Source organism: Trachemys scripta, chromosome 3 (assembly GCF_013100865.1).
Source record: "Trachemys scripta elegans isolate TJP31775 chromosome 3, CAS_Tse_1.0, whole genome shotgun sequence".
NCBI lineage: Eukaryota > Metazoa > Chordata > Testudines > Emydidae > Trachemys > Trachemys scripta.
Genome location: NC_048300.1, coordinates 169489424 through 169510515, shown reverse-complemented (window position 1 = coordinate 169510515; position 21092 = coordinate 169489424). Strand labels below are relative to the sequence as shown.

Below are 21092 nucleotides of genomic sequence, written 5' to 3'. Positions count from 1 at the left end.
CAGCAATCCCTGTGCTTCCGTCCACATTTGGCACCATCTTTCAATGTTTTTTATACTGCGCGCTCTGTTTTCCCTTTCGGTCTGCGGGAATGGATCCCGAACTGCTGAGGAATATGCTGATGGGTCTCGCCAGCACATCACGAATTGCAGTCGAGTTACTCCTTAAGCTACAAACTTACAGTGAGGAGTCCGACTAGGATGTCAACTCGCATAATGCATACGACACGAGATTGCTTGTGGCATTCACAGACATGCTCATGACAGTGGAACACAGCTTTTGGGCTTGGGAAACAAGCACTGAATGGTGGGATCACATAGTCATGCAAGTCTGGGATGACGAGCAGTGGCTGCAGAACTTTTGGATGAGAAAAGCCACTTTCATGGGACTAGCAACAGAGGGTCCTGTGGCACCTTTGAGACTAACAGAAGTACTGGGAGCATAAGCTTTCGTGGGTCAGAACCTCACTTCTTCAGATGCAAGCCTTCATGGGACTGTGTGCTGAGCTCGCCCCCACCCTGCGGTGCAAAGACACGATATTGAGAGCTGCCCTGCTAGTGGAGAAGCGGGTGATTATTGCAATCTGGAAGCTGGCCACTCCAGACAGCTACCGATTGGTTGCTAACCAGTTTGGAGTGGGAAAATCAACCGTTGGAATCGTGTTGATGCAAGTATGCAGGGCCATTAATTGCATCCTGCTCAGAAGAACCATGACTTTGGGTAACATGCATGACATTGTGGCTGGCTTTGCACAAATAGGTTTCCCTACCTGCAGAGGGCAGATAAATGGGATGCATATTCCAATTCTGGCACCAGCCCATCTAGCCTCCGAGTACATAAATCGTAAGGGTTATTTCTCTATGGTTCTCCAGGCACTTGTGGATCACCATGGGAGTTTCATTGACATTAACGCAGTCTGAAAAGGTGCATGATGCACGCATCTTTCGGAACATAGGCCTATTCAGGAAGCTGCAAGTCGGGACTTTCTTCCCAGACCAGAAGATCACCATAGGGGAAGTCGAAATGCCCATTGTGATCCTTGGAGACCCCGCTTTCCCTTTAATGCTATGGCTCATGAAACCCTACACAGGGAGCCTTGACAGCAGCAAGGAGTGGTTCAACAACAGGCTGAGTCAGTGCTGAATGACTGCGAAGTGTGCTTTTGGCCGTTTAACGGACCGCTGGCACTGTCTGTATGGGAAGCTGGACCTGGCCGATTACAACATTCCCACGGTTATATTTGCGTGCTATACCCTCCATAACATTTGTGAAGGGAAGGGTGAAAGATCACTCAGGCATGGACCTCGGAGGTTCAACACCTGGAGGCTGAATTTGAACAGCCAGAGAGCAGGGCTAATAGAAGTTCCCAGCGCGGGGTTGCAAGGATTAGGGATGCCTTGAGGGAGCAATTTGATGCTGAGAGCCACCAGTAATGTTTGGTGCCCTGTCCAGGAGTGAAGTGCAGTGGTTCCAATGTTAGTAGGAATCTGTGTTTGCTACATCTGTGATGCACTGACTTGGAGTGCCTGTTGCTTTCCTGGGCTACTGTATTTTTTACTTAATGCAATAATAAAGAATGTTTTCAAAGCCAAAAAATTCATTTATTGAAAAGAAACACAACTGCTTGGGAAACGGAAAAGGGATGAGACATTTGTGCCATGTGAGATGAGGGAAGGAGGTAGGGTGGGGAACGGGACAATCACAGATTTGCATATGTCCTGTTATCATACTCAGCCTTCCTGTCTGGAGTGCCCTGCAATGAGTGCTGCACTTCAAGCTTGCTAAAATGCATGGTGATGGGGGGTGAGTGCAGTGGGTAAGGGTCGTAATTTGCAGGGCTGTGTGGTGAAGCTACAGGTGTTGGAGGCAGCTGGTGGTGATAAGAACCGGAGTACTTGTGGCACCTTAGAGACTAACAAACTCCTGTTCTTATCACCACCAGCTGCCTCCAACACCTGTAGCTTCACCACCCAGCCCTGCAAATTACGACCCTTACCCACTGCACTCAACCCCCATCACCATGCATTTTAGCCAGCCTGAAGTGATTCTTTGGAGTCTTTCGGCTGTTGATAACAAGGACCGCTGGGATCTCAAGGTTGCATCTGTAAAGCCAAAATGCAACACTTAACAGAGGCAGCATTGTTCACACCAGACAGAGCAATGATTCAACTGTACTTAAAGATGAGCACAGTGTACACAATAGCAGAAATTGCCTATCCCAAAGCGAGCACACATAACCCACAGGAGCCCCAAAATGGTGAGTAAGCACAGGGACAAGGGGGACTAATTGTTTCACGGCCGTACTGTCCTCTGGGGTTCTGTGCCCTGGAGAGAGCCAACAGCTGCAGGGGGCCCCTATACTGAACACTGTCCCCACATTTTCCACAGGATGAGTTCATCCTGGAAGATATCTCGCTGCTGAGGGTGACCTGGGAAGCAAGGGAGGGTCTTCTACTACAATGCAGCTTCCGCCCTGGCCCATATGTAGTTTGCCTGTGTGCAGCAATGCTCCCGCCGCCCGTCACAGCACAGTGGCGTGGACATGTTAGCCTTACTGGGACAAGGAGCACAGTAGCTCTGCCAAGGAACTGTGCAAGTGGATAGCCCAGCTTCTGCATGAGACCTCTGAAGAGATCACTGAGGCCGATTACCACGATGTGAGAGAGCACATCAATGCCTTATTCTGCATCTAAGCATGCCTGCAGCTGTAACCCTCCTCACCACAAGAGCCCGCACTGAACAACTTCCTTCCCAAAATAAAAGCCGCTTACCGGGCACCTCCTCTGGTGTCTGTTCTTCCCCAAGCACCATCCTCTGTGACTGGCTACCTTCCTCTTGGCTTGAAAACAGCTCCTCGCTGCATGCATCTAGGGATGCCATGCTGTCTCCCCACTCCTCAGCACCCTCGCTCCCGCTTTCCTCCTCCTGCTGCCTTGTTGAACTGGGCTCTGAAGTGTCCATGGTGGTCTTTGCAGTGGAGGTGGGGTCGCCCCCAAGTATTGCGTCCAGCTCTTTGTAGAAATGGCAGGTTGCGGGGTCAGCACCAGAATGGCGGTTTGTGGTATGCATTCTGCAGCTTCTTCACTTTAACCCTGTACTGCAGTGCATCCCGGTCATGGCCCCTTTCCATCATGTCCCTTGATATCTGCCCGAAGGTATCATAATTCCTACGGCTGTAGTGCAGCTGGGACTGGACAGCTTCCTCCCCCCAAACACTGATGAGGTCCAGCACCTTACCATTGCTCCATACTGGGGATTGCCTGGTGCATGGAAGCTTGACCACCTGGAAAGATTCACTGAGAGCACTCCACGCCTTAGTGAGCAAACAGGAAGGGGAGTTTCAAAATTCCCATAGAATTTAGAGGCGGGTCTGATGGTTGGGCAGGGCAGTAGAGTTCAAAGTGATGACCAGAGTGGCCAGATCAGCCATTGTGGGACACTTCTGGAGGCCAATCAGAGCACATTAATAGACAAGGGCACTGGATCCAGCCGGGGCGCAGCAAGCATTATGCTCCTCATGGAGGTGGATTACCAGGAGCACTCCAGCCAGAGTCCAGGTGCCCTTGCCAGTGTGGATGCATCATGAGTTAGAGCGCACAGGGCTGCTTTAATGCACTCTAACTCGCAAGTGTAAGCCATGCCCTTAGTGGCTTGGCAGTGTGTACACCTCGGGAGTTACACCGCAGAAAGCTGCTTTACTGTGCAGTAACTTGCCAGTGTAGACAAGGCCTCAGAATGGAATAGCCATGCAGCCTCATGTGACGATGACAAAGAATCACAGAAAAGGGAACTTTTTCACTGAACAAGGGACTGCATTAGAATAAGGAAAACAGTATTACCCCTAAAGCTACTCTGTCCAGCATCTCCTTAGAAACATCCCTAGCCCCTCCAGACTAGATTCCTGTTAAAGAAACAGTGCACGTATCCTCACATTGTGGTCTTTGGGGTTTCTTTTTTAATATATACTCAGGCACAATTTGAAACCATTGTACTATATTCTAAACTACAATAGTAGCACTATACCCTAAATGTCAAACTATAATAATTAGTCTGAAAGTCCTTAAAAATTATTAAGATTAGCAGAAACTTAGTAGCTCTACAGATAAGTTCTGATAGCAATTGAGAACCCCAGCAGTAAGGATTCTGAAAAGACCTCTTTTTCCTCAGAATGCAGACACCAGTATCTCCGCATAGTTCACTTTGAAGGAAGATCTCAGTGATGCAATTGAACACTGAAATCCAGAGCTCTATTTGTTCTCGGGATCAATCATACACCCTCCAGCCTCTTAGCTAAGATGGATACGCTAAGGCATACAAAACATTAAATACATTTCCCTGACACTGAAAGCAAAAATAAATACAACTGAAAAGATTTTCTTGTATGTTTTCTATTTTGAGCAAATGAAAGCGATATTTTCCTTTGAATTTAGGGTTTCATTTATCTTTTTTGGAGTTTGAGAGCCAAACTCATCTTATGCAGTAATGTACGACTGTGGAAAACAATGGATTTCTGCCAGGGATGAAGTTAGTTCAATTAGTCATTCCAAAATTAAGGCTGAAGCTAGGCTTCTACACAATATAGTTAAAAACCACAAACTTGCAAGGTCTATAGACACTTAAATAAAGCTAAAACACCATGTAATGTACATGTTTCATAACATCATACAGATAAATCATTCCAATTCTGTTCATAAAAATATTCTTCTATAACCCTTCTGTGACGTGGTTAACAGCAGCAAATAAGGGCTTTGTTCAATATATCGAGGGTCCCTTTTGACAAATAGCTAAATTGGCTTGACCCACCACCCAGAATCCTGGCAAAACTAAATGTGCCCTCTCTGGGTTTCCCCATGCTCAAGCACTCCAAGACAAACAAGGAAATCTTTATTAGGGAAAGGAAACAGAGTAATAAATTTGGGAAAACCCAGTAACAAAATATATGTAAAAAAAGAGTAAAATACCATGCCCCTTCCAGTAACATGGCAGTAATCTAACTCTCTTCCCACTCACTGGTGAGAATGTGATAGTCCCTTGACCTCACCCATCCACCAACCTGAACTCACTGTTTGGATCAGCAAGTAGCAGAAGTGCAAGTGTCTCTTTACAGCTCTGTCTCCAATCCCAAAGGAGCGGCTTGCTCGGTCTGCCTGGAAGCACCACCTCCTAACCCAGCTAGTGATTAAGCTTTATTTAAGGTGCTGGGGAAACAGGACCTCACCAGAGTCCACTCAGCTCTGATACTCTCCTCCACATCATTCCTCACTCTCACAGCTTTTTCCTCACTACCCCCAAAATCCAAATTTATGTACAGTTATGGTGATTCCTCACTAAAGGAATTGTGGGTAGGTAGCCTATGCATATAATATGTTCAATGGCAGCATTTTTCTCTTTTCACCAGTAGAGGGAGTAAAAAGTGCTTTCCCCTCTGGAGTTTCTGGCCATAGGGTTTACACTTCTATTCCATGAACACAATTAGAAAACATACAGAACTCTGACACACCTAAAGATTATCATAGGACTACATTACTTTTAAAATCCTTACTATACATTTAGTAAAATATGGCCTATATCCTCCAGTCCAGCCAAGCTGCATGTGGCATAAGACTGGAAAAATCTCTCTGCTCTGAAGACTCCTGGTTATGAGGTCATCCAGGCAGCACCCCCATCTCAATTCAGGAAATGGAGATGAGGGCTGAAAATGGAGAATTAAAAATATAGTCACTTTCAGTGTATTTCTTAAAACAATATAAAGTTTAACAATACATGATGGTTAGATTTTGAAAAAGTAGACTTGGTAGTAGGAACAACAGCTGAAAGAGGTCTGCGTTCCATATACTTGAAGGAGTGTCTAGCTAACAGCTCCCTGCAGCTCCAGCTTGCCCATCCTTCCAACCCCAATTTCAATCTATTTTGACATTTGATGCTTATCAATTGCATTCATATAAGACCACATTTCTGAACATTCATGTTCACTTAAAAACAATGTGGGAGAGCTCACGTCTGTAGAAAAATATGAGTTTTCAGATTTAAGTTCACCCTTTTATAAGTTATTATTCACACCATTTTTTGGCAACAGTTTATCGTGAGCTATAGGATAAGTGAGGGGAAAGCAGGAATACTGGGTCTAAGTTCAGACCTAAAAAACTATGCAACACTTCCATAGGAAAGCCTTTGACAAGTTCCCTCACCAAAGGCCTTAAGCCAACTAAGCAGTCATGGGATAAGAATGAAGGTCCTCTCATGTATTAGTAACTATTAAAAGATAGGAAACAAAGGGTAGGAATAAATGGTCAGTTTTCACGGTGGAGAGAGATAAATAGCAGGGTCCCCTAAGGATCTATACCATGACCTGTGCTATTCATCATATTCATAAATGATCTGAAAAAAGGGGTGAATTGTGAGGTAGCAAAATTTGCAGACAATAAAAAATTACTCAAGATAGTCAAGTCCAAAGCTGACTGTGAAGAGTTACGAAGTCTCTCACAAAACTGGGTGACTGGGCAACAAAATGGCTGATGAAATTCAATGTTGATAAGTGCAAAGTAATGAACTTTGGAAAAAATAATCCGAACTATACAATACAAAATGATGGGATCTAAACTAGGTACTACCACTCAAGAAAGAGATCTTGAAGTCATCATGGATAATTCCCTGAAAACATCTACTCAGTGTGCAATAGCAGTCAAAAAAAGCTAATAGAATGTTAGGAACCATTAGGAAAGGGACAGATAATAAGACAGAAAATATCATAATGCCACTATATAAGTCCATGATACTCCCACTCCTTGAACACTTCATGCAGGTCTGATCACCCCATCTCAAAAATGATATATTAACACTGGAAAAGGTGCAGAGAAGGGCAACAGAATGCCTAGGGATATGGAACAGCTTCCATTTGGGGAGAAATTAAAAAGATTGGGACTGTTCACCTTAGAAAAGAGATGACTAAGAGGGGATATCATCAAGGTCTATAAAATCATGAATCGTGTGGAGAGAGTGAATAATGAAGTGTTATTTACCCCTTCACATAACACAAGAACCAGCAGTCACCTGGAATCTTAGGAGTTTGGTGTACAGAGCAACTCCCATAATTCCAATTTTGACTCATGATTTTTGAGCACCTGGTGTTGGCAATACTGGCTACTCATCCGTAGCATAGGATCAAGGCCACTGCTTTGTTTCCAGAGTGTCTCGTGAATCCACATGATGTAGACAAATATTAAACGTTGCATGTAATTTATGGACAAAATGTGCCTTTTTTTCTTGATAGTATGACACCAAATAATGGAGAGTGAGGGGAGATTTGCTAATTCCAGACACATGTTCACACCACATCCATTTGAGAAATTCTGATAACTCACAAATGGAGAAGAAGCAGATCTTTTTGCGGGGGCAGGAACATATCAGAAGATCTTTAATTGCATGCAGACACTGCCAGTTTTCCCCTTTAAACGTATAAACAAACCAAATTCCTAAGATCTGCACTGCTCCTTTAACATCTGGCCCTGCACCTGAGAAAATTACTGTCTGTAGGCGAGGACTGGCCTGTCTCCCAAGGTATAACAATTATACACAGTCTCATTGAAGAGAATGGTGATTGCTGAAATGTATAATCCCAAAAGAAGGCTGCACCAGCTGATGGTGTACTAAATCTGCAGATAAAGCATTGTTTTTATACCTGTACTAAAATCTTTTAAATAAATGTGCACCTTGGGAGATCAGAAATGAGCATTTTGAACACTGGAGTGACAAATAGAAGCCTCTTTGCTAAAGCATGGGTCAAAGAGAGAGTTCCCCACAATCGTCATCCCAATTATTATCGTACGCTGCAGTTCTCCCAGCCTGATAGGGACACAGACCAAGCTGCGAAGCATGAACAATCATTTTCTCGAATGAGGCATGTCAGAAATGGGTTGATAGAAATATAAATTCCTCTCCGTTATATTACCTTTTTTCTTATTCTGTGCGGTACACCAAAACTGAGCTATCACACAATAGAGTCTGCGAAACATGGCTATTATTGAAAAGTACAAAGATAGACAGCTCAAACTTCCCTTGAAATTAAGTTTTGTCATTTTGGGAAAGAGCTGTGTCAAATGAGATTCTGTTGTAACATGAATTTTAAAGTAAACTATATCATATTTTGTAGGAAGTAAGGCACTCAGACAAGTTCTAAATAAAATCTTGCTTTAAAATAAAATGGTAGTACACCTTATTTTACCTTTACAGACTTTACCTAATAATCTCCAATAGTTTAGAATGCACAGATCAGCTAACAAATCTATAGACTGGTGTTTCTCAACCAGTAGATCGTGACCCCCAGGCGACCACTAAATGGTGTTGAAAATTTTATTACATTCTAGAGCAAAGAAAATCTCACTTTTCCATTCCCCTCAGACCTTTATCCTTCAAGGTTCAATACGCTGTCATCCTCTTGAAATACTCACACACAAATAAATTAGATAGGCCTGTCATTGACACATGTGTTTTCTTACATTTACAGTAAATGTAAGAGGGTCATGAACATTTGACTTGGAATGAGGGATTGCCAACCTGAAAAGGTTGAGAGGTACTGCAATAGACCATCATCATTTCTATTGTGCCTATATTGCAGCAGCTTCCAAATGCCTGCATTTTTTCTTAGCCACTGAAACTAAGAGGTTGAACATGCTAGTACTTACCAGTATGAATTTCATCTCTGTATGGAACGCAGGAACCTCTTCAAATGTGACATGCTGCTGCAGCAATATTAAACAGAAATTCTTTTAAAATAAAAAATGCCATTACTATTACATTTTCATTCTGCAACCTTATGGGTTTGACATGTTATCTAGATCAGGGGTTCTCAACCTTTTTCTTTCTGAGGGCCCCCCAACATGCTATAAAGAGTCCATGGCTCACCAGTGCCCCAACAACTGTTTTTCTGCATATAAAAGCCAGGGCCAGCATTAGAAGGAGCAAGCAGGGCAATTGTTCAGGGACCCATGCCACAGGGCCCCCACAAAGCTAAGTTGCTGAGGCTTTGGCCTCAGCCGCAGGTGGCAGGGCTCGGAGCCCCAGGCTTCAGCCCTGCACAACGGGGCTCCGGCTTTCTGACCTGGGTCCCAGTGAGTCTAACATTGGCCGGCTTGGCAGACCCCCTGAAACCTGCTAACGTCCCCCTGATATAGATAAAAGAAGAGGAACCAAACTAGTCTGGAAAAAAATGGTTACTTCTGAAACCAGGTGTGCTGACTGCTTCAAGTCGAGCAATAATGCTCATGCAGTCACCTAATTATGTTGGGTACTAAATCTCATAAAATAGTAACTTATAAACTGAAGCTAGAGAACAAAAAGAAAAACATACTTGCAAAAAGGGGTAGTAAAGGCAAAGTTTACTCTAAACAGAAGAAATACACAGTCTCTGAGAATTTTTATACCTCATTATATATGAGCGAAAGGCAAAATAATGAAGACCAGATCAGCATGTGTGAATTTACCTACTCTTTCTAAAGACCTTGGATGAGATCATCAATCCCATCCCTGCAGCCCTTTACACCACCTAAGAAGGCCAGAGCAGCATAAATGTACCTGAGATGTCCCAGTTAGTGCTGGATAAGGATGCCCCAGTCCAGGAACTGTCCAAGGACCCCTTCACAAGCCCCAAAGGCAGGGGCAGGAAGCGTTGGAGGGGCCACAGCACTCAGTGCTACAGTGATTCCAGGAAGTGTTATGGCCCATAAGGCAACTCCAGGGAGGCTGCCATAACTTAGAAAGTCCCCCAAAGTTGTAGTTACATCAGGGCAGCTCTAGTCCCCAGAGCAACCCAGAATCAGGAGGGCACAGTGATGGCTTAAATACATCATAGCTATCCCTCCACTGTGATGAGAATTCTATACTACACCGCTTAGAGGTCCAGCACAAAATCTCAGCCCTAGAGAAAAGCATAGATAGACCTGATGCAGAAGAGGTTGTAGTAACTAAGGACCCAAAATTATTAGCTATTACTATTTTTGAATCACCCAGGCATTCAGGCTTTTTAGAAAAGAAAGGACAGAGGGTGGAGAGAATAAAAATAATCAAATCTAATCTAACACAAGGTTTCATCAGACTTTTCAAATAGACCAAGGAAACTCAGAGTTTCTGCAGCCTTTCACAAGAATGTACTACTAGGGCAGCTGAAGAGACTTTCCTTCTTCAGGAATTGAGGGAATGAAGGAATTGAATGAAGGAATTGAAATATTGGTATAAAATATTAAGATTAATTAATTATAATTATATTACATTATCTTCAACATTGTCATCGACTGGGTAATGCGGCGTACAACAGAAGACATGCCAAGAGGCATTAAATGGACATTCTTCTCATCCCTTGAAGACCTGGACTCCCAGTCCCTATTCAAGCCCAACTTGATGGTGTTAATTTTGCAGATGAATTGAAATATGAATAGAAATGAATGAACTGAAATTAATAGGGACTGAGAATGGCTGGCTCACTACAAAAGCAATTTTCCCTCTCTTGGTATTGACACCTCCTCATCAATTATTGGGAGTGGACCACATCCACCCTGAGTGAATTGGCCTTCAACATTGGTTCTCCACTTGTAAGGTAACTCCCTTCTTTTCATGTGCCAATATATATTTATGCTTGTATCTGTAATTTTCACTCCGTGCATCTGAAGAAGTGGGTTTTTAGCCATGAAAGCTTCTGCCCAAATAAATCTGTTAGTCTTTAAGGTGCCACCGGACTCCTCGTTGTTTCAGAAATGTAACTGTTTGATCAATAAGGCACAGACACAACTCAGCCATACATAGAAAAGGTCCCACCATTGTTGTTAAAACAAGGAGAACAGAAATGGAATATTTATACAGCTGTTCCAACCTGATGGAGAACAACAGTTCTTGAAGTGACTTTGCATTGTATAATGGACTGTTAAAACAAGTTCAAAGAATGTGGAGGAACTTTGTATAAACTATATGAACTTTAAACTGGACATTTCAGCAACTAGCAGAGTGTTGTTGGAGACACTGCAACTTGACCAAGAATTTCATGCAAAGTTGGCTATTTGATGCACTGCAGAGGGGCCCATGAAAAGTACTTACAGAGATAAGTTGCTGACCAAAGCAAACCAGCCAGTGTTCAATGTATGGCCTAAGGTGGTTGTACCAACAGCTATCGCCTAATGTGGCTGACACAAGAGGGGTGACAAGATGTTTTGGAAAAGACTCTGGAAAATTCTAGCCCCAGTTGCAGGAACTCAAAGGTGATGCCTCGTTCCCTGACTGGATGGTGAGAGGACAACTAGGGCCCATAATGTAGGCTGCCTGACCAACTTGGTTAGAGCCAGGAGTGGAATCAGGGACAGAAATCACACCAAGGATCAAAGCCAGAGAGTCAGGATCCAAAGTCACACCCAGGGTTAATACCAGAGTCAACAATTATGGTCAGGGCAAGGATACAGGAATCAGGCATAGTGACAGGGACAAGGCATGGTAGCAGGAACCAGGGACTCAGTCTCAGAGTTCTGGACAGGAACAGGTCACACAACTAATTGCTCAGACAAGGGATGGGACAGGAAGAGGAAGTGGAGGCCAATCAGCAGTCTGCTGTTAGTCATCTGACCCTGCTAAGTCAGTGGTTGTAGCTTCTCCTGATCGTGTATTAGCAGCAGTACCCTTAACTAGTCCTTGGAGCTTCATGGCTCAGAGGATCAGGCACCTGCTTGGCAGCTCTAGGGGCCTGAGCTTCAGACTTGCAGTGCCTGACACAGACAACCTTTCAAGTTCTTTGTGTCTAGATGTGTTAATAAGATCTTGGGGCTAATGTAACTTGTTGGGAAGTAGGTTAAAAGGGTTGACTTCTGTGGACCCATTGGGATGGAGACTTTAGTGAACTGGTATGTAAGCAATTGTCTTATGCTTTAACTTTGGATTGTTTTTCCTCTGTTGTGTTACCAACAGCAGAGCTCATAACAAATTAAATTGACACAAGTGAGGTCCTATTTTGAGGGACGTTTAGTCAAAAGCCTAAACAAAATCCATTCCCAGAATAGTGGTTAAGTAGCAGTTATTGTCTATTGTGGTTGTGTTATTTGATTCTGAAAACCCGGATGGTTATCATATCGACCAATTTTTTTTATATTAGCAAAATTGTAGTCCAATACTATTTTTAACTCCTTATATCCTATACTTTTGGATGCTTTTGCTAAGGACAGTTACACTATCGAAACTAAAAACCTGAAGAAAGGTGGCCTGGGTATTCAGCTAAGCAGTTTGCTTAACCAAGATTTGCTTTATACCCTATCTTTCTTAGAAGGTTCATAGTGTAATTAAACAGATTATTGTAGGCAAGTGGCCAGTTCCTGATGGATTTTCAAGCTTGCAAATTTGTCTGATAAATGCCAAGAATCCTCTCATCCCTCTATGGGTGAAGCGCATGCTTTGTTGACTTTGAAACCTGCCAAAGACAACATTTATTTTGCCTCTTATAGACAAATTTCCTGACATTTGCCAAGGTGCTCTATGGTCTGCGCTGGCTGCTTATTAGTTTCTAGATGGAGTGTAAAGTGTAGATTTTGACCCTTAAATCCCTAAATGGCTTCAGGTCTTCTTACTTGAGGCAATGCCTCTTTCCCTGTGCCATATTACCACAAATAAGTGGAAGCTCTCAAGTTCGATCATCCTTAGTTTAAAAGACAGGGAGCTGTTAGCAAAATGTTCTCTATGTAGGACTGTCAGCTATGGACCAGCTCCCTCCTTGGTCTGAGCCCAGACCTGCTCACTGCAGAGCATGCAGCAAGAGCTATTTATCAAGGGAGTTCTTGTGCTGTGTCCAAGCACAGGCCAAAGTAAAGGCTGGCATAGAAGCTGCAATGCCCCACGAAAATCAATGGAGGCAGGTGATTCAAAGAAACTAACAATAAATACCAGCTAGACACCCATCAATCAATGACTACAAAGCTCCCAACCTTCACTCAAGCCTTGACCTCCATCAAGCCCCTCCCTCTCCAAAAGCCTTGAGGCTTGACTGTGCCCTTGCCTTATGCAAGGGAAGTGCAGGGAAGCAGAGAGGAATAAAGCTGACCTTGGTTGAGCTATATAATGGCTCCCCAGAATCACAGCCCTGTGATCAGGAGCAAAAACAGGTTGCACTTTATCCGCTCCATGGAACAACTGTGCAGAGAGGGGCAGCCGTGGAGTACATAAGTGTCTTTTTGATATATTTTATACATAAATATGTATAAGCTTGAATATCACTTTGTCCATTTTCACAGAGTTTAAGGTCTGAAGGGGCCACTAGATCACCTAGTTTGACCTCAGTGAAGGCACAGAGAAGGGAAGTGACTTGCCCAGGGTCACGCAGCAAATCCGCAGGAGAGCCAGTAATAGAAGCCAGGTCTGCTGCCTCCCAGTCCAGTGCCTTATGTGCAGCACCACACATTGCTAGTTCAGTAAATGAAATTAATATATGCTACCCAGCACATCTTCTGGCACAGGGATGCTCAGCATTGGCCTTCAGACTTGTGACAGCAGAAGCTGTGGTCCCCTCCCTTTGTTATTTTTTTTTTTTTAAGTAAGTGAAGACAGCCCTAAATAATAATAATAAATAAATAAATATACACTGACATGAATTGATCCCTATGACTGAAAGGGGAAAGTAACTGGGCTCCATTTCTGCAGCAGAAAGCTGGGAAGACACACATTTGTAACAAAAATGAGTTACTACGTTTGATATGTATTCCAACGCATCATCTCTCCCACCCTCCTTAAAATCCTTAGGCCAGCCCTGTGTATAGCAGTAGGACTCTGGTGAAAAGGAATTAGTTACCATTAGTTTTTGTGCAAGGATGGGCAGCAAACACTTCTTTCAAAGGTGAATCCAAGGTCAGTTCTGGGTGGAAGACAAGAATCCACAGGCTGGAATCTTCTGCTGCTTCTCTGAGCAAGGGAGATGAGCATATCCAACCATCTGCCAGTGAATTCCTGCACCTGAGGCCAGTTTTGGCAAGGCACAGCCTGGGGACATGGTGCATCCTCCAGCATTTTAACCAAGCACAATTCCTGTGAACTATGGAGGGAGCTGCCGGGCTGTGTGTGCAGTGGGAAGGGCTCCCTTTTCCCGTTTGCCCAGCCTTGCGCACTAATGCACCACAGGGTAGGCATTCGCCCTCAGTATGTGAAGACTTTCAGGATACTTTAGGCTGACAGCACAATGTAAAATGGAAGCTTACTTAGGATGTATTTGTATTATTTATTTAAAACACCTCATACTCAACTGGTATACTGACATATAGCTCCACTGAAGACAATGGAGCTGCACTGATTTTCAGCAGCTGAGCATCTGGACTGCTGTGTTTTCATTCTGGGGGGAAATCAATAGTTCAAACAAAGCTGTTTTGCAACCAAAACAGCAAATTTCTGTTTTGTCTGTCCTTTACTTCTACATGTTATAGTGTTATTTAGCAATATAACGTAAAACTTCCTAGATGCAAGTCAATATCACAACTATCAATACTTTAATAAGCCAGAGAGTCATAATTCCAAATTCCATTTTGGAAATCACTTGAAGGTGTTTCAATAAATTATTTCCCATAGAAACCAAATTTTCCTGACCTGCTGGCAATTATTGCACTAAGGTAGAAAGAGTTAGGCTGGACCAGAGGGATTTGTTATCTTGCACTTCGATCTTGGCAAAGATCTATACTATAAGCAGTTTCTGAGAAATTTCTCAAGAGATGTCAGCTAAGCATGCCAGAGGCTAACCTCTTCTTTTGTGATTTGTGACTTGTATTTGCATGATTTCACACTTAATCCATAGTGTAGACTGTCAAATGGATGTTATAACTCAGAATTAGCAATCTAATGTGTGAAGATTGATTGGAAAAGCCTAGAGATCAATTTAAGGTGACACTCACATGAAAGTTGAAGCTTAATTTTCAGAATGAGTCCAGATATAGTTCAGCAAAGTATAGTTTTAGTCCTATTTTTTCATTAACAAGAAGTATCTTGTCATATTCATAGCTAGCTCTTTGGCCTACTTATGCCCATATATTTACCACTTGTAAAAGGAACATGTATTTTCGCTATCTTACAATTGTTGGGCTTTCATAAGCAATACTATATTTTAAATACCTCGTGGCTTCAAAGATTAATAAGGCTATCTACAGTCTAAATGATGACAAAGCAAAATTCCTTCCCTTCCTAAACTAAATTTCCCCTTTGATTCCAGTCCTGTAAGAGGATGAGCACCTCCACAAAGCCACTGGGAGCTGAGCATTCACATGATTGGGTCCCTTCTTCTCCAAATGCACTCACTGCTCAAAAATAGATACAGCAACTATAAAATAAATCAACCTGTATCTACAGTTGTTTTCATTCAAAGTGTTTTATGTTACTTATTATAGTCCAGAATTTATTAGCAACTGCCACAGAGGATATTCCAAAAGGCGCGTGTGTGTGTGTGTGTGTGTGTGTGTGTGTGTGTGTGTGTGTGTGTGACAGACAGACTTTTTTCTTATTTCCACAAGAATCTATGACTTTCTTTTGCAGCTCAAAGGTGTGTGGGGCTTGCAACAACAGAGTTTATATGTAAAGATCAGCTAACGTGTTTCACATTTTCCACCTAATCCTTACGGTCTTATCTGCCACTATCTTCAATATTTGCTAAACTGGGAGTTTAAAAAATTGTGAAGAAGGTTAAAATGATTGATAATCTGCATTCTCATGAGTTTCACCATAGCATCCACGCACTTCAGTTCAAATATAAGGTGAAACATGACAACTACTATGTAGAAATTGATTTTTTAAATACTAGTTGGAAATGTCATTTATCAAATAAAGCAGTGTCTCATAATTCACTGTCCACTTATGCGCCTTGAGTGACAATAGCTTATTAACATCACAGCTCAGAAAGAACGAGCGTTCTCCTGTAGCTTGCTTGGTAGGAGCTTAATGTTTATTATGAGTTTAAAGAATATTTTTTAATATTTGGAAATTCTTCAATATTTTTATATCAAAAGATGCTCCTCTCTTCCCATTGTTATCTTTGTTATAATCAGTTTGTCTTTAAACTACATGTATTAAAAAAAAGAATCCAAGTTCTATAGTAGCTATAATCAGGGTCGGTGCTACCATTAAGGCAAAGTAGGTGGTTGTCTAGGGCACCGAGATTTGGGGGCACCAAAAAGTGGTGCCCCCAATTTTTTTTTTTTTTACAGCGTTCCTGGGCTGGGCTGCCGGCGGCGGGCTGACATGTGCGGCTCAGACTCCCTCTCCCAGCGCAGCGGCTGCTCCATGCAATTATTGCCATTGTCATCGGGGGCACCGGCGGCTGGGCAGAGCTCTGCAGCTCCGCTTAGCACTCATGTGGCACGAGCCCGGCGACGGGCGCAACAGCAGGGCTTCGCGCAAGGAAACGGGCGGCTGCCTCCTGCCTCAGCCTCCACAGTCAGCCCCAGCAGGGGGCACGGAGAACAAAAGAGCCTTGGGTGGCAGTCTGGTGGAGGAAGAAAGAGGACCCCAACACCCGTGCGTTGGGCAAGGTAAGCGCTTCCCCACTGCTCGACCTCAGGCGTCTGTGCTCCTGCTCCCCTTGGTCCGTGGTTGGTCCGTGCTCCTGCTCTCCTTGTGCATGATTGGCTGGAGAGGATGGCAGCCTGCAGAGCTGAGCTGCCCCAGTGCCCCCCTCTCCCTGCCCCAGCCTCTGTCATGCCCAGTATCTCGGTTTTAAGCCCTGCTGCTGTGTTATGCCTGCAACAGGCAGGCCTAAGCCTGTGAGTGACCCCCATAGCAGCTGCCTGAAGAAGTGCTTGGAGGAATCACGCAGAAGGAGCATGATATTTGTTTGAGTTCTCTCCTCATGGAGGCTGCGCTCCACTTGGCGCAGGACTGAAGTCTCAGCAGGACTCTAGGCCCAGCACCTCGCCTCGGTTTGTAGACTTGTAGTGCACCCCTGTCACCAGGCTCAGTCTGGCACTGCTACCCCTCACCAGTGCCCAAGAAGCAGTCAAAAAAGTTGGATGCTCTCGTTAGGTTAGGTTAGTTGTCATGCTGTTGCTTGGCCAGAGTAGAGACCACTGAATGCATAATATTCCTCTATGATGTTCTGTCCTGAACAAAATTGGCATGTTATGAGGTAGTGCCCATGAGGGACAGGTGTCTGTTTATGTCATCCAGCCATCATGTCTTAGGTCTTCTGGGGGGGGGGGGGCTTTTCCATCCTGCTTTCATTGGATCAAAGTCAAAGATTATTCTCACAGGGAAGTTAGTAGGCATTTAGAGCAGATGAGCATACCACCACAGAGAGCACTTGGCAACCATTTGAGAGTGTGTGACCTATTTAGTTAGAAAATGGAACTTTTCATTCAAATTGAGTTTGTACCATTTGATGTTTTTAATCATTTGGAGGTGCATGGCTGGTTGGACAGAATAGGTTCTGCAGCACTCCCAGTCAGATTTTGATATGAAGGAAGGAAGTATACATGACTAAAAAGGGTGTATATCTGATTACAATCAACATTGCTTAATTTTAAGGGAAAGTCATCTTGATCTCTTAATTAATATTTACGTCAAACAGTTGATGAAATTCAAATAGTGACTTATAGTAAGTGACATGTATTCTCTATCCTTTACTTTTAATAGTGAACAAGAAAAAGAACTGATAGGAATAAAATTTCATTTTTTTTCGTTTTCAGTTGATGCAGCCTCATGGCAGATAAAAAAAAATTGTCTGGGGCACAATTTCGTAAGCAGAAGGCTGATAAGCAAAAAGAAGAAAGAAAGCAAGAAAGTTCGTTTCTGAAATATCTCCATCCACTGGCCAGAGATGAAGGTAGTTCAATGCCAAAGGATCAAGCAGAGATGGAGGTGGGGATGAGAGTTTCACAAGTTGAATAAGAGTTTGAAGAACATAATCTGAATATTGAAGATGAATCAAATGAGACACGCGAAGATCAAAACTTGGAAGACCGTGAAAGCTAAAATGTCACTCGTTTGAATTTGAGCTTTAGTGATCCTGCTACTTGGGCCAAATGCGATGATCAAGTCTGACAAATTCTGGTGGAACATGGGCCGGAACAAGTTCAGCAGTTCGATTTTCCCAAAGATAGTAAGCAAAGAAAATTCTCGACAATTCATTACAAATGTAGACTTGTTAATGGAGAAGAAATGCACCGTCAGTGTCTGCAGTATTCCACATCAAGTGATTCTGTCTTTTGCTTCTGCTGCAAGTTGTTTGGCAGTAGTACTATTGGCACATCATCTCTTTCTGAAAAAGGCTCAAGGGATTGGAAAAACATGTCTGCAATTCTTTCATGGCAAGAGAAAAGCAGTGAACATTTGGACGAATGTTCAAACATGGAAGGAACTTGAACTGTGATTGAAATACAAGAGAACAATTGATGAAGAACATTTGCGCTTGATTAAGCAAGAAGAAAAGTATTGGCAGCAAATACTAAAACGTCTGATTGCTTTGGTCAGAATACTTGGTATGCAAAACCTGGCCTTTCGGGGAACACATGAAAAAATGGGAACTTCCTCAAATTTGTAGAATATCTAGCTTTGTTTGACCCGCTTATGGATGAGCATCTTCGCAGGATTAAGGACCAGGAGATGCATGTACATTACTTAGGGAAAGACATACAGAATGAGCTTATTCAGCTTCTATCCAATGCCATCAAACAAAAAATCCTAGCATCTGCTCGTGCTGCAAAATACTTTTCGATCATTCTAGATTGTACACCAGATGCAGGTCACATTGAACAAATGACCATGATCATTCAGTTTGTGGATAGGCCTACTTCAGAGACGGAGAATGAGACTGAATCAGTATGCATAAAGGAACACTTCTTGGGATTTGTGTCGCTTATGGAGACAACTGGAGCTTGTATGACAGAAACTATTCTTCACCTGTTAGAAGAGATGTCATATAGAAATGATGTCATTCTAGATGCCTATAGAAAACTTGTGTGGTCGAGGCTACGACAATGGGAGCAATATGAAAGGGAAAGAAAATGGTGTCCAGCGAAGAATTTGGATATTAATCCACGAGCCTTTTTCATTCCTTGCAGTGCACATTCATTGAATTTGGTTGTTAATGATGCTCCAAAGTGTTGCTTGGAGGCAACCGCCTTCTTTGATTTAGTTCAACGTGTGTGTGTGTATTTCTCAGCTTCTACACATCGCTGGGAAGTTCTAACACGCCACATATCTAATCTCACAGTTAAACCATTGAGTGAAACAAGATGGGAAAGTCAAATCGATGCCTTGAAACCTCTTCGCTATCAGCTTGGTGACATCTATGATGCTCTGATAGACATCTATGAAGACACTACTCTAACACGATCATCTGGCAATACGTCACGAGTTGATGCAAAGGCTCTTACAAAAGCCATTTCTAGTTTTTTGTTTCTCTTGTTTTGTGGTATGACATATTGTTTGAGATCAACATGACTAGCAAACAACATCAGGCAAAAGAATTCGACATATGTGATGCCATTAATCAACTTGGAGAAACCAAGAAGTTTCTTGTGGGCCGCAGAAGTGACGCAGCCTTTGAGAAAACATTGGTAGATGCAGGTGAACTTGCGGAGGAGTTTGATGTACCGACACTTTTTGAACCAGATCCAATCCATATGAGAAAGAAGAGGAAGCAGTTCACATATGAAGCAGACGACAAACCTATTTATAATCCGAAAGAAAAATTCAAAATGAACTTTTACTTTGCAGTCAGTGACACAGCAATACATTCAGTTGAAGAAAGATTCACATTGATGCAGCAAATTAGTTCAGTATTTGGCTTCATATATGATGTTCACAGTTTGCAAAATAAAACACCAAAGCAAATTATGGAACTTTGTTTGAATCTGGAGCAAGCTTTGCAACATGGTGAATCCAAAGATATTGATGCCTTTGACTTGTGCAGCGAATTGCACGCTATTGCAAGACAAGTCCAAAGGAGTTGATCACCGCAAGATGTATTGAACTTCATATGGGAAAATAAGCTGACAGATAGTGTCCCTAACACAGTTATTGCTCTTCACATCCTCTTGACTCTCCCAGTTTCTGTGGCCAGTGGTGAGCGAAGCTTCTCGAAGCTCAAGTTGATAAAAACATACATGCGAACATCTATGTTGCAATAAAGACTTGTTGGGCTATCTATCTTGTCAATAGAACATGACATTGCTCACAGCATTGACTTGGAGGAACTTGTTTCTAAATTTGCTAAACTTAAAGCGCGGAAACATAAATTCTAAATTATAACATGTTATTCTGTGACAGTGTATTGTGTATAATGTATGTGATTTATTTTGTGGCGGGGGGCGCAAGGTGGAAGTTTCGCCTAGGGTGCAAAATATCCTTGCACCGGCCCTGGCTATAATGGCAAGGAACAGATGTAATTCATATGAATCAGGAATGAAAACAAAGTCTATCTTTGTTGTGATCTACTGATTATTTAACAGGACTGGGAATCAGGACTCAAGGGTCTCAGCCCTAGACAAAAGATTTTGCTAAACTGGGATTAACACTAAACTTGTATCAATAATATAAGGAAAATAATCCAAACCTTTCAGATCAATAGATGAGCCAGAGCTATGAAATTCAGATCCAGAGTTTGAAAACTCCCAAATGGCAGGAGTGTTTGGTTCCAGAGTTTTGGTTTAGCCAGTCGTAGAGAATGGAACCATCCATTATAGTTTGAATATGTGATCTAGCACCCCTCCCCTACAAAAGTTCAGTGATGCTCAGATCAAATGGCCTGGCTTGGACCTATCTCTAATTAGAGTTATAACTTCTTTAAAAATAAAACATTTGAAATCCAAAAACACTCTAAGTTAAGATCGCCCTAAAACGAGTACAGGCCTTAACATTGGAAATGCAGAGTTATGCGGCCAGATCCTCAGCTGGTGTAAATTGGCCTACTTGCATTGACTTATTTGCTGCTGCACCAATTTACACCAGCTGAGCCTCTGGCCCATTTCTCAAAAAGGAGTAATTCTATTTCTTCACCCCTTCACTCTGCACACCACTGGCCCTAGCCTGTCTTTCATGTTTTGTCAAATGACATACCCTTGGCTCTGAATCTAGGATTAGCATCCAATATCTGAAAAATGGACAG

At 42.8% G+C, this 21092-nt stretch overlaps 1 pseudogene; it reads left to right on the top strand.

Annotated features, from left to right (window-relative positions):
• Nucleotides 1-16340: 16340 nt before the first annotated feature.
• LOC117875523 lies at nucleotides 16341-19938 on the top strand (annotated as a pseudogene).
• The last annotated feature ends 1154 nt before the right edge of the window (nucleotides 19939-21092 follow it).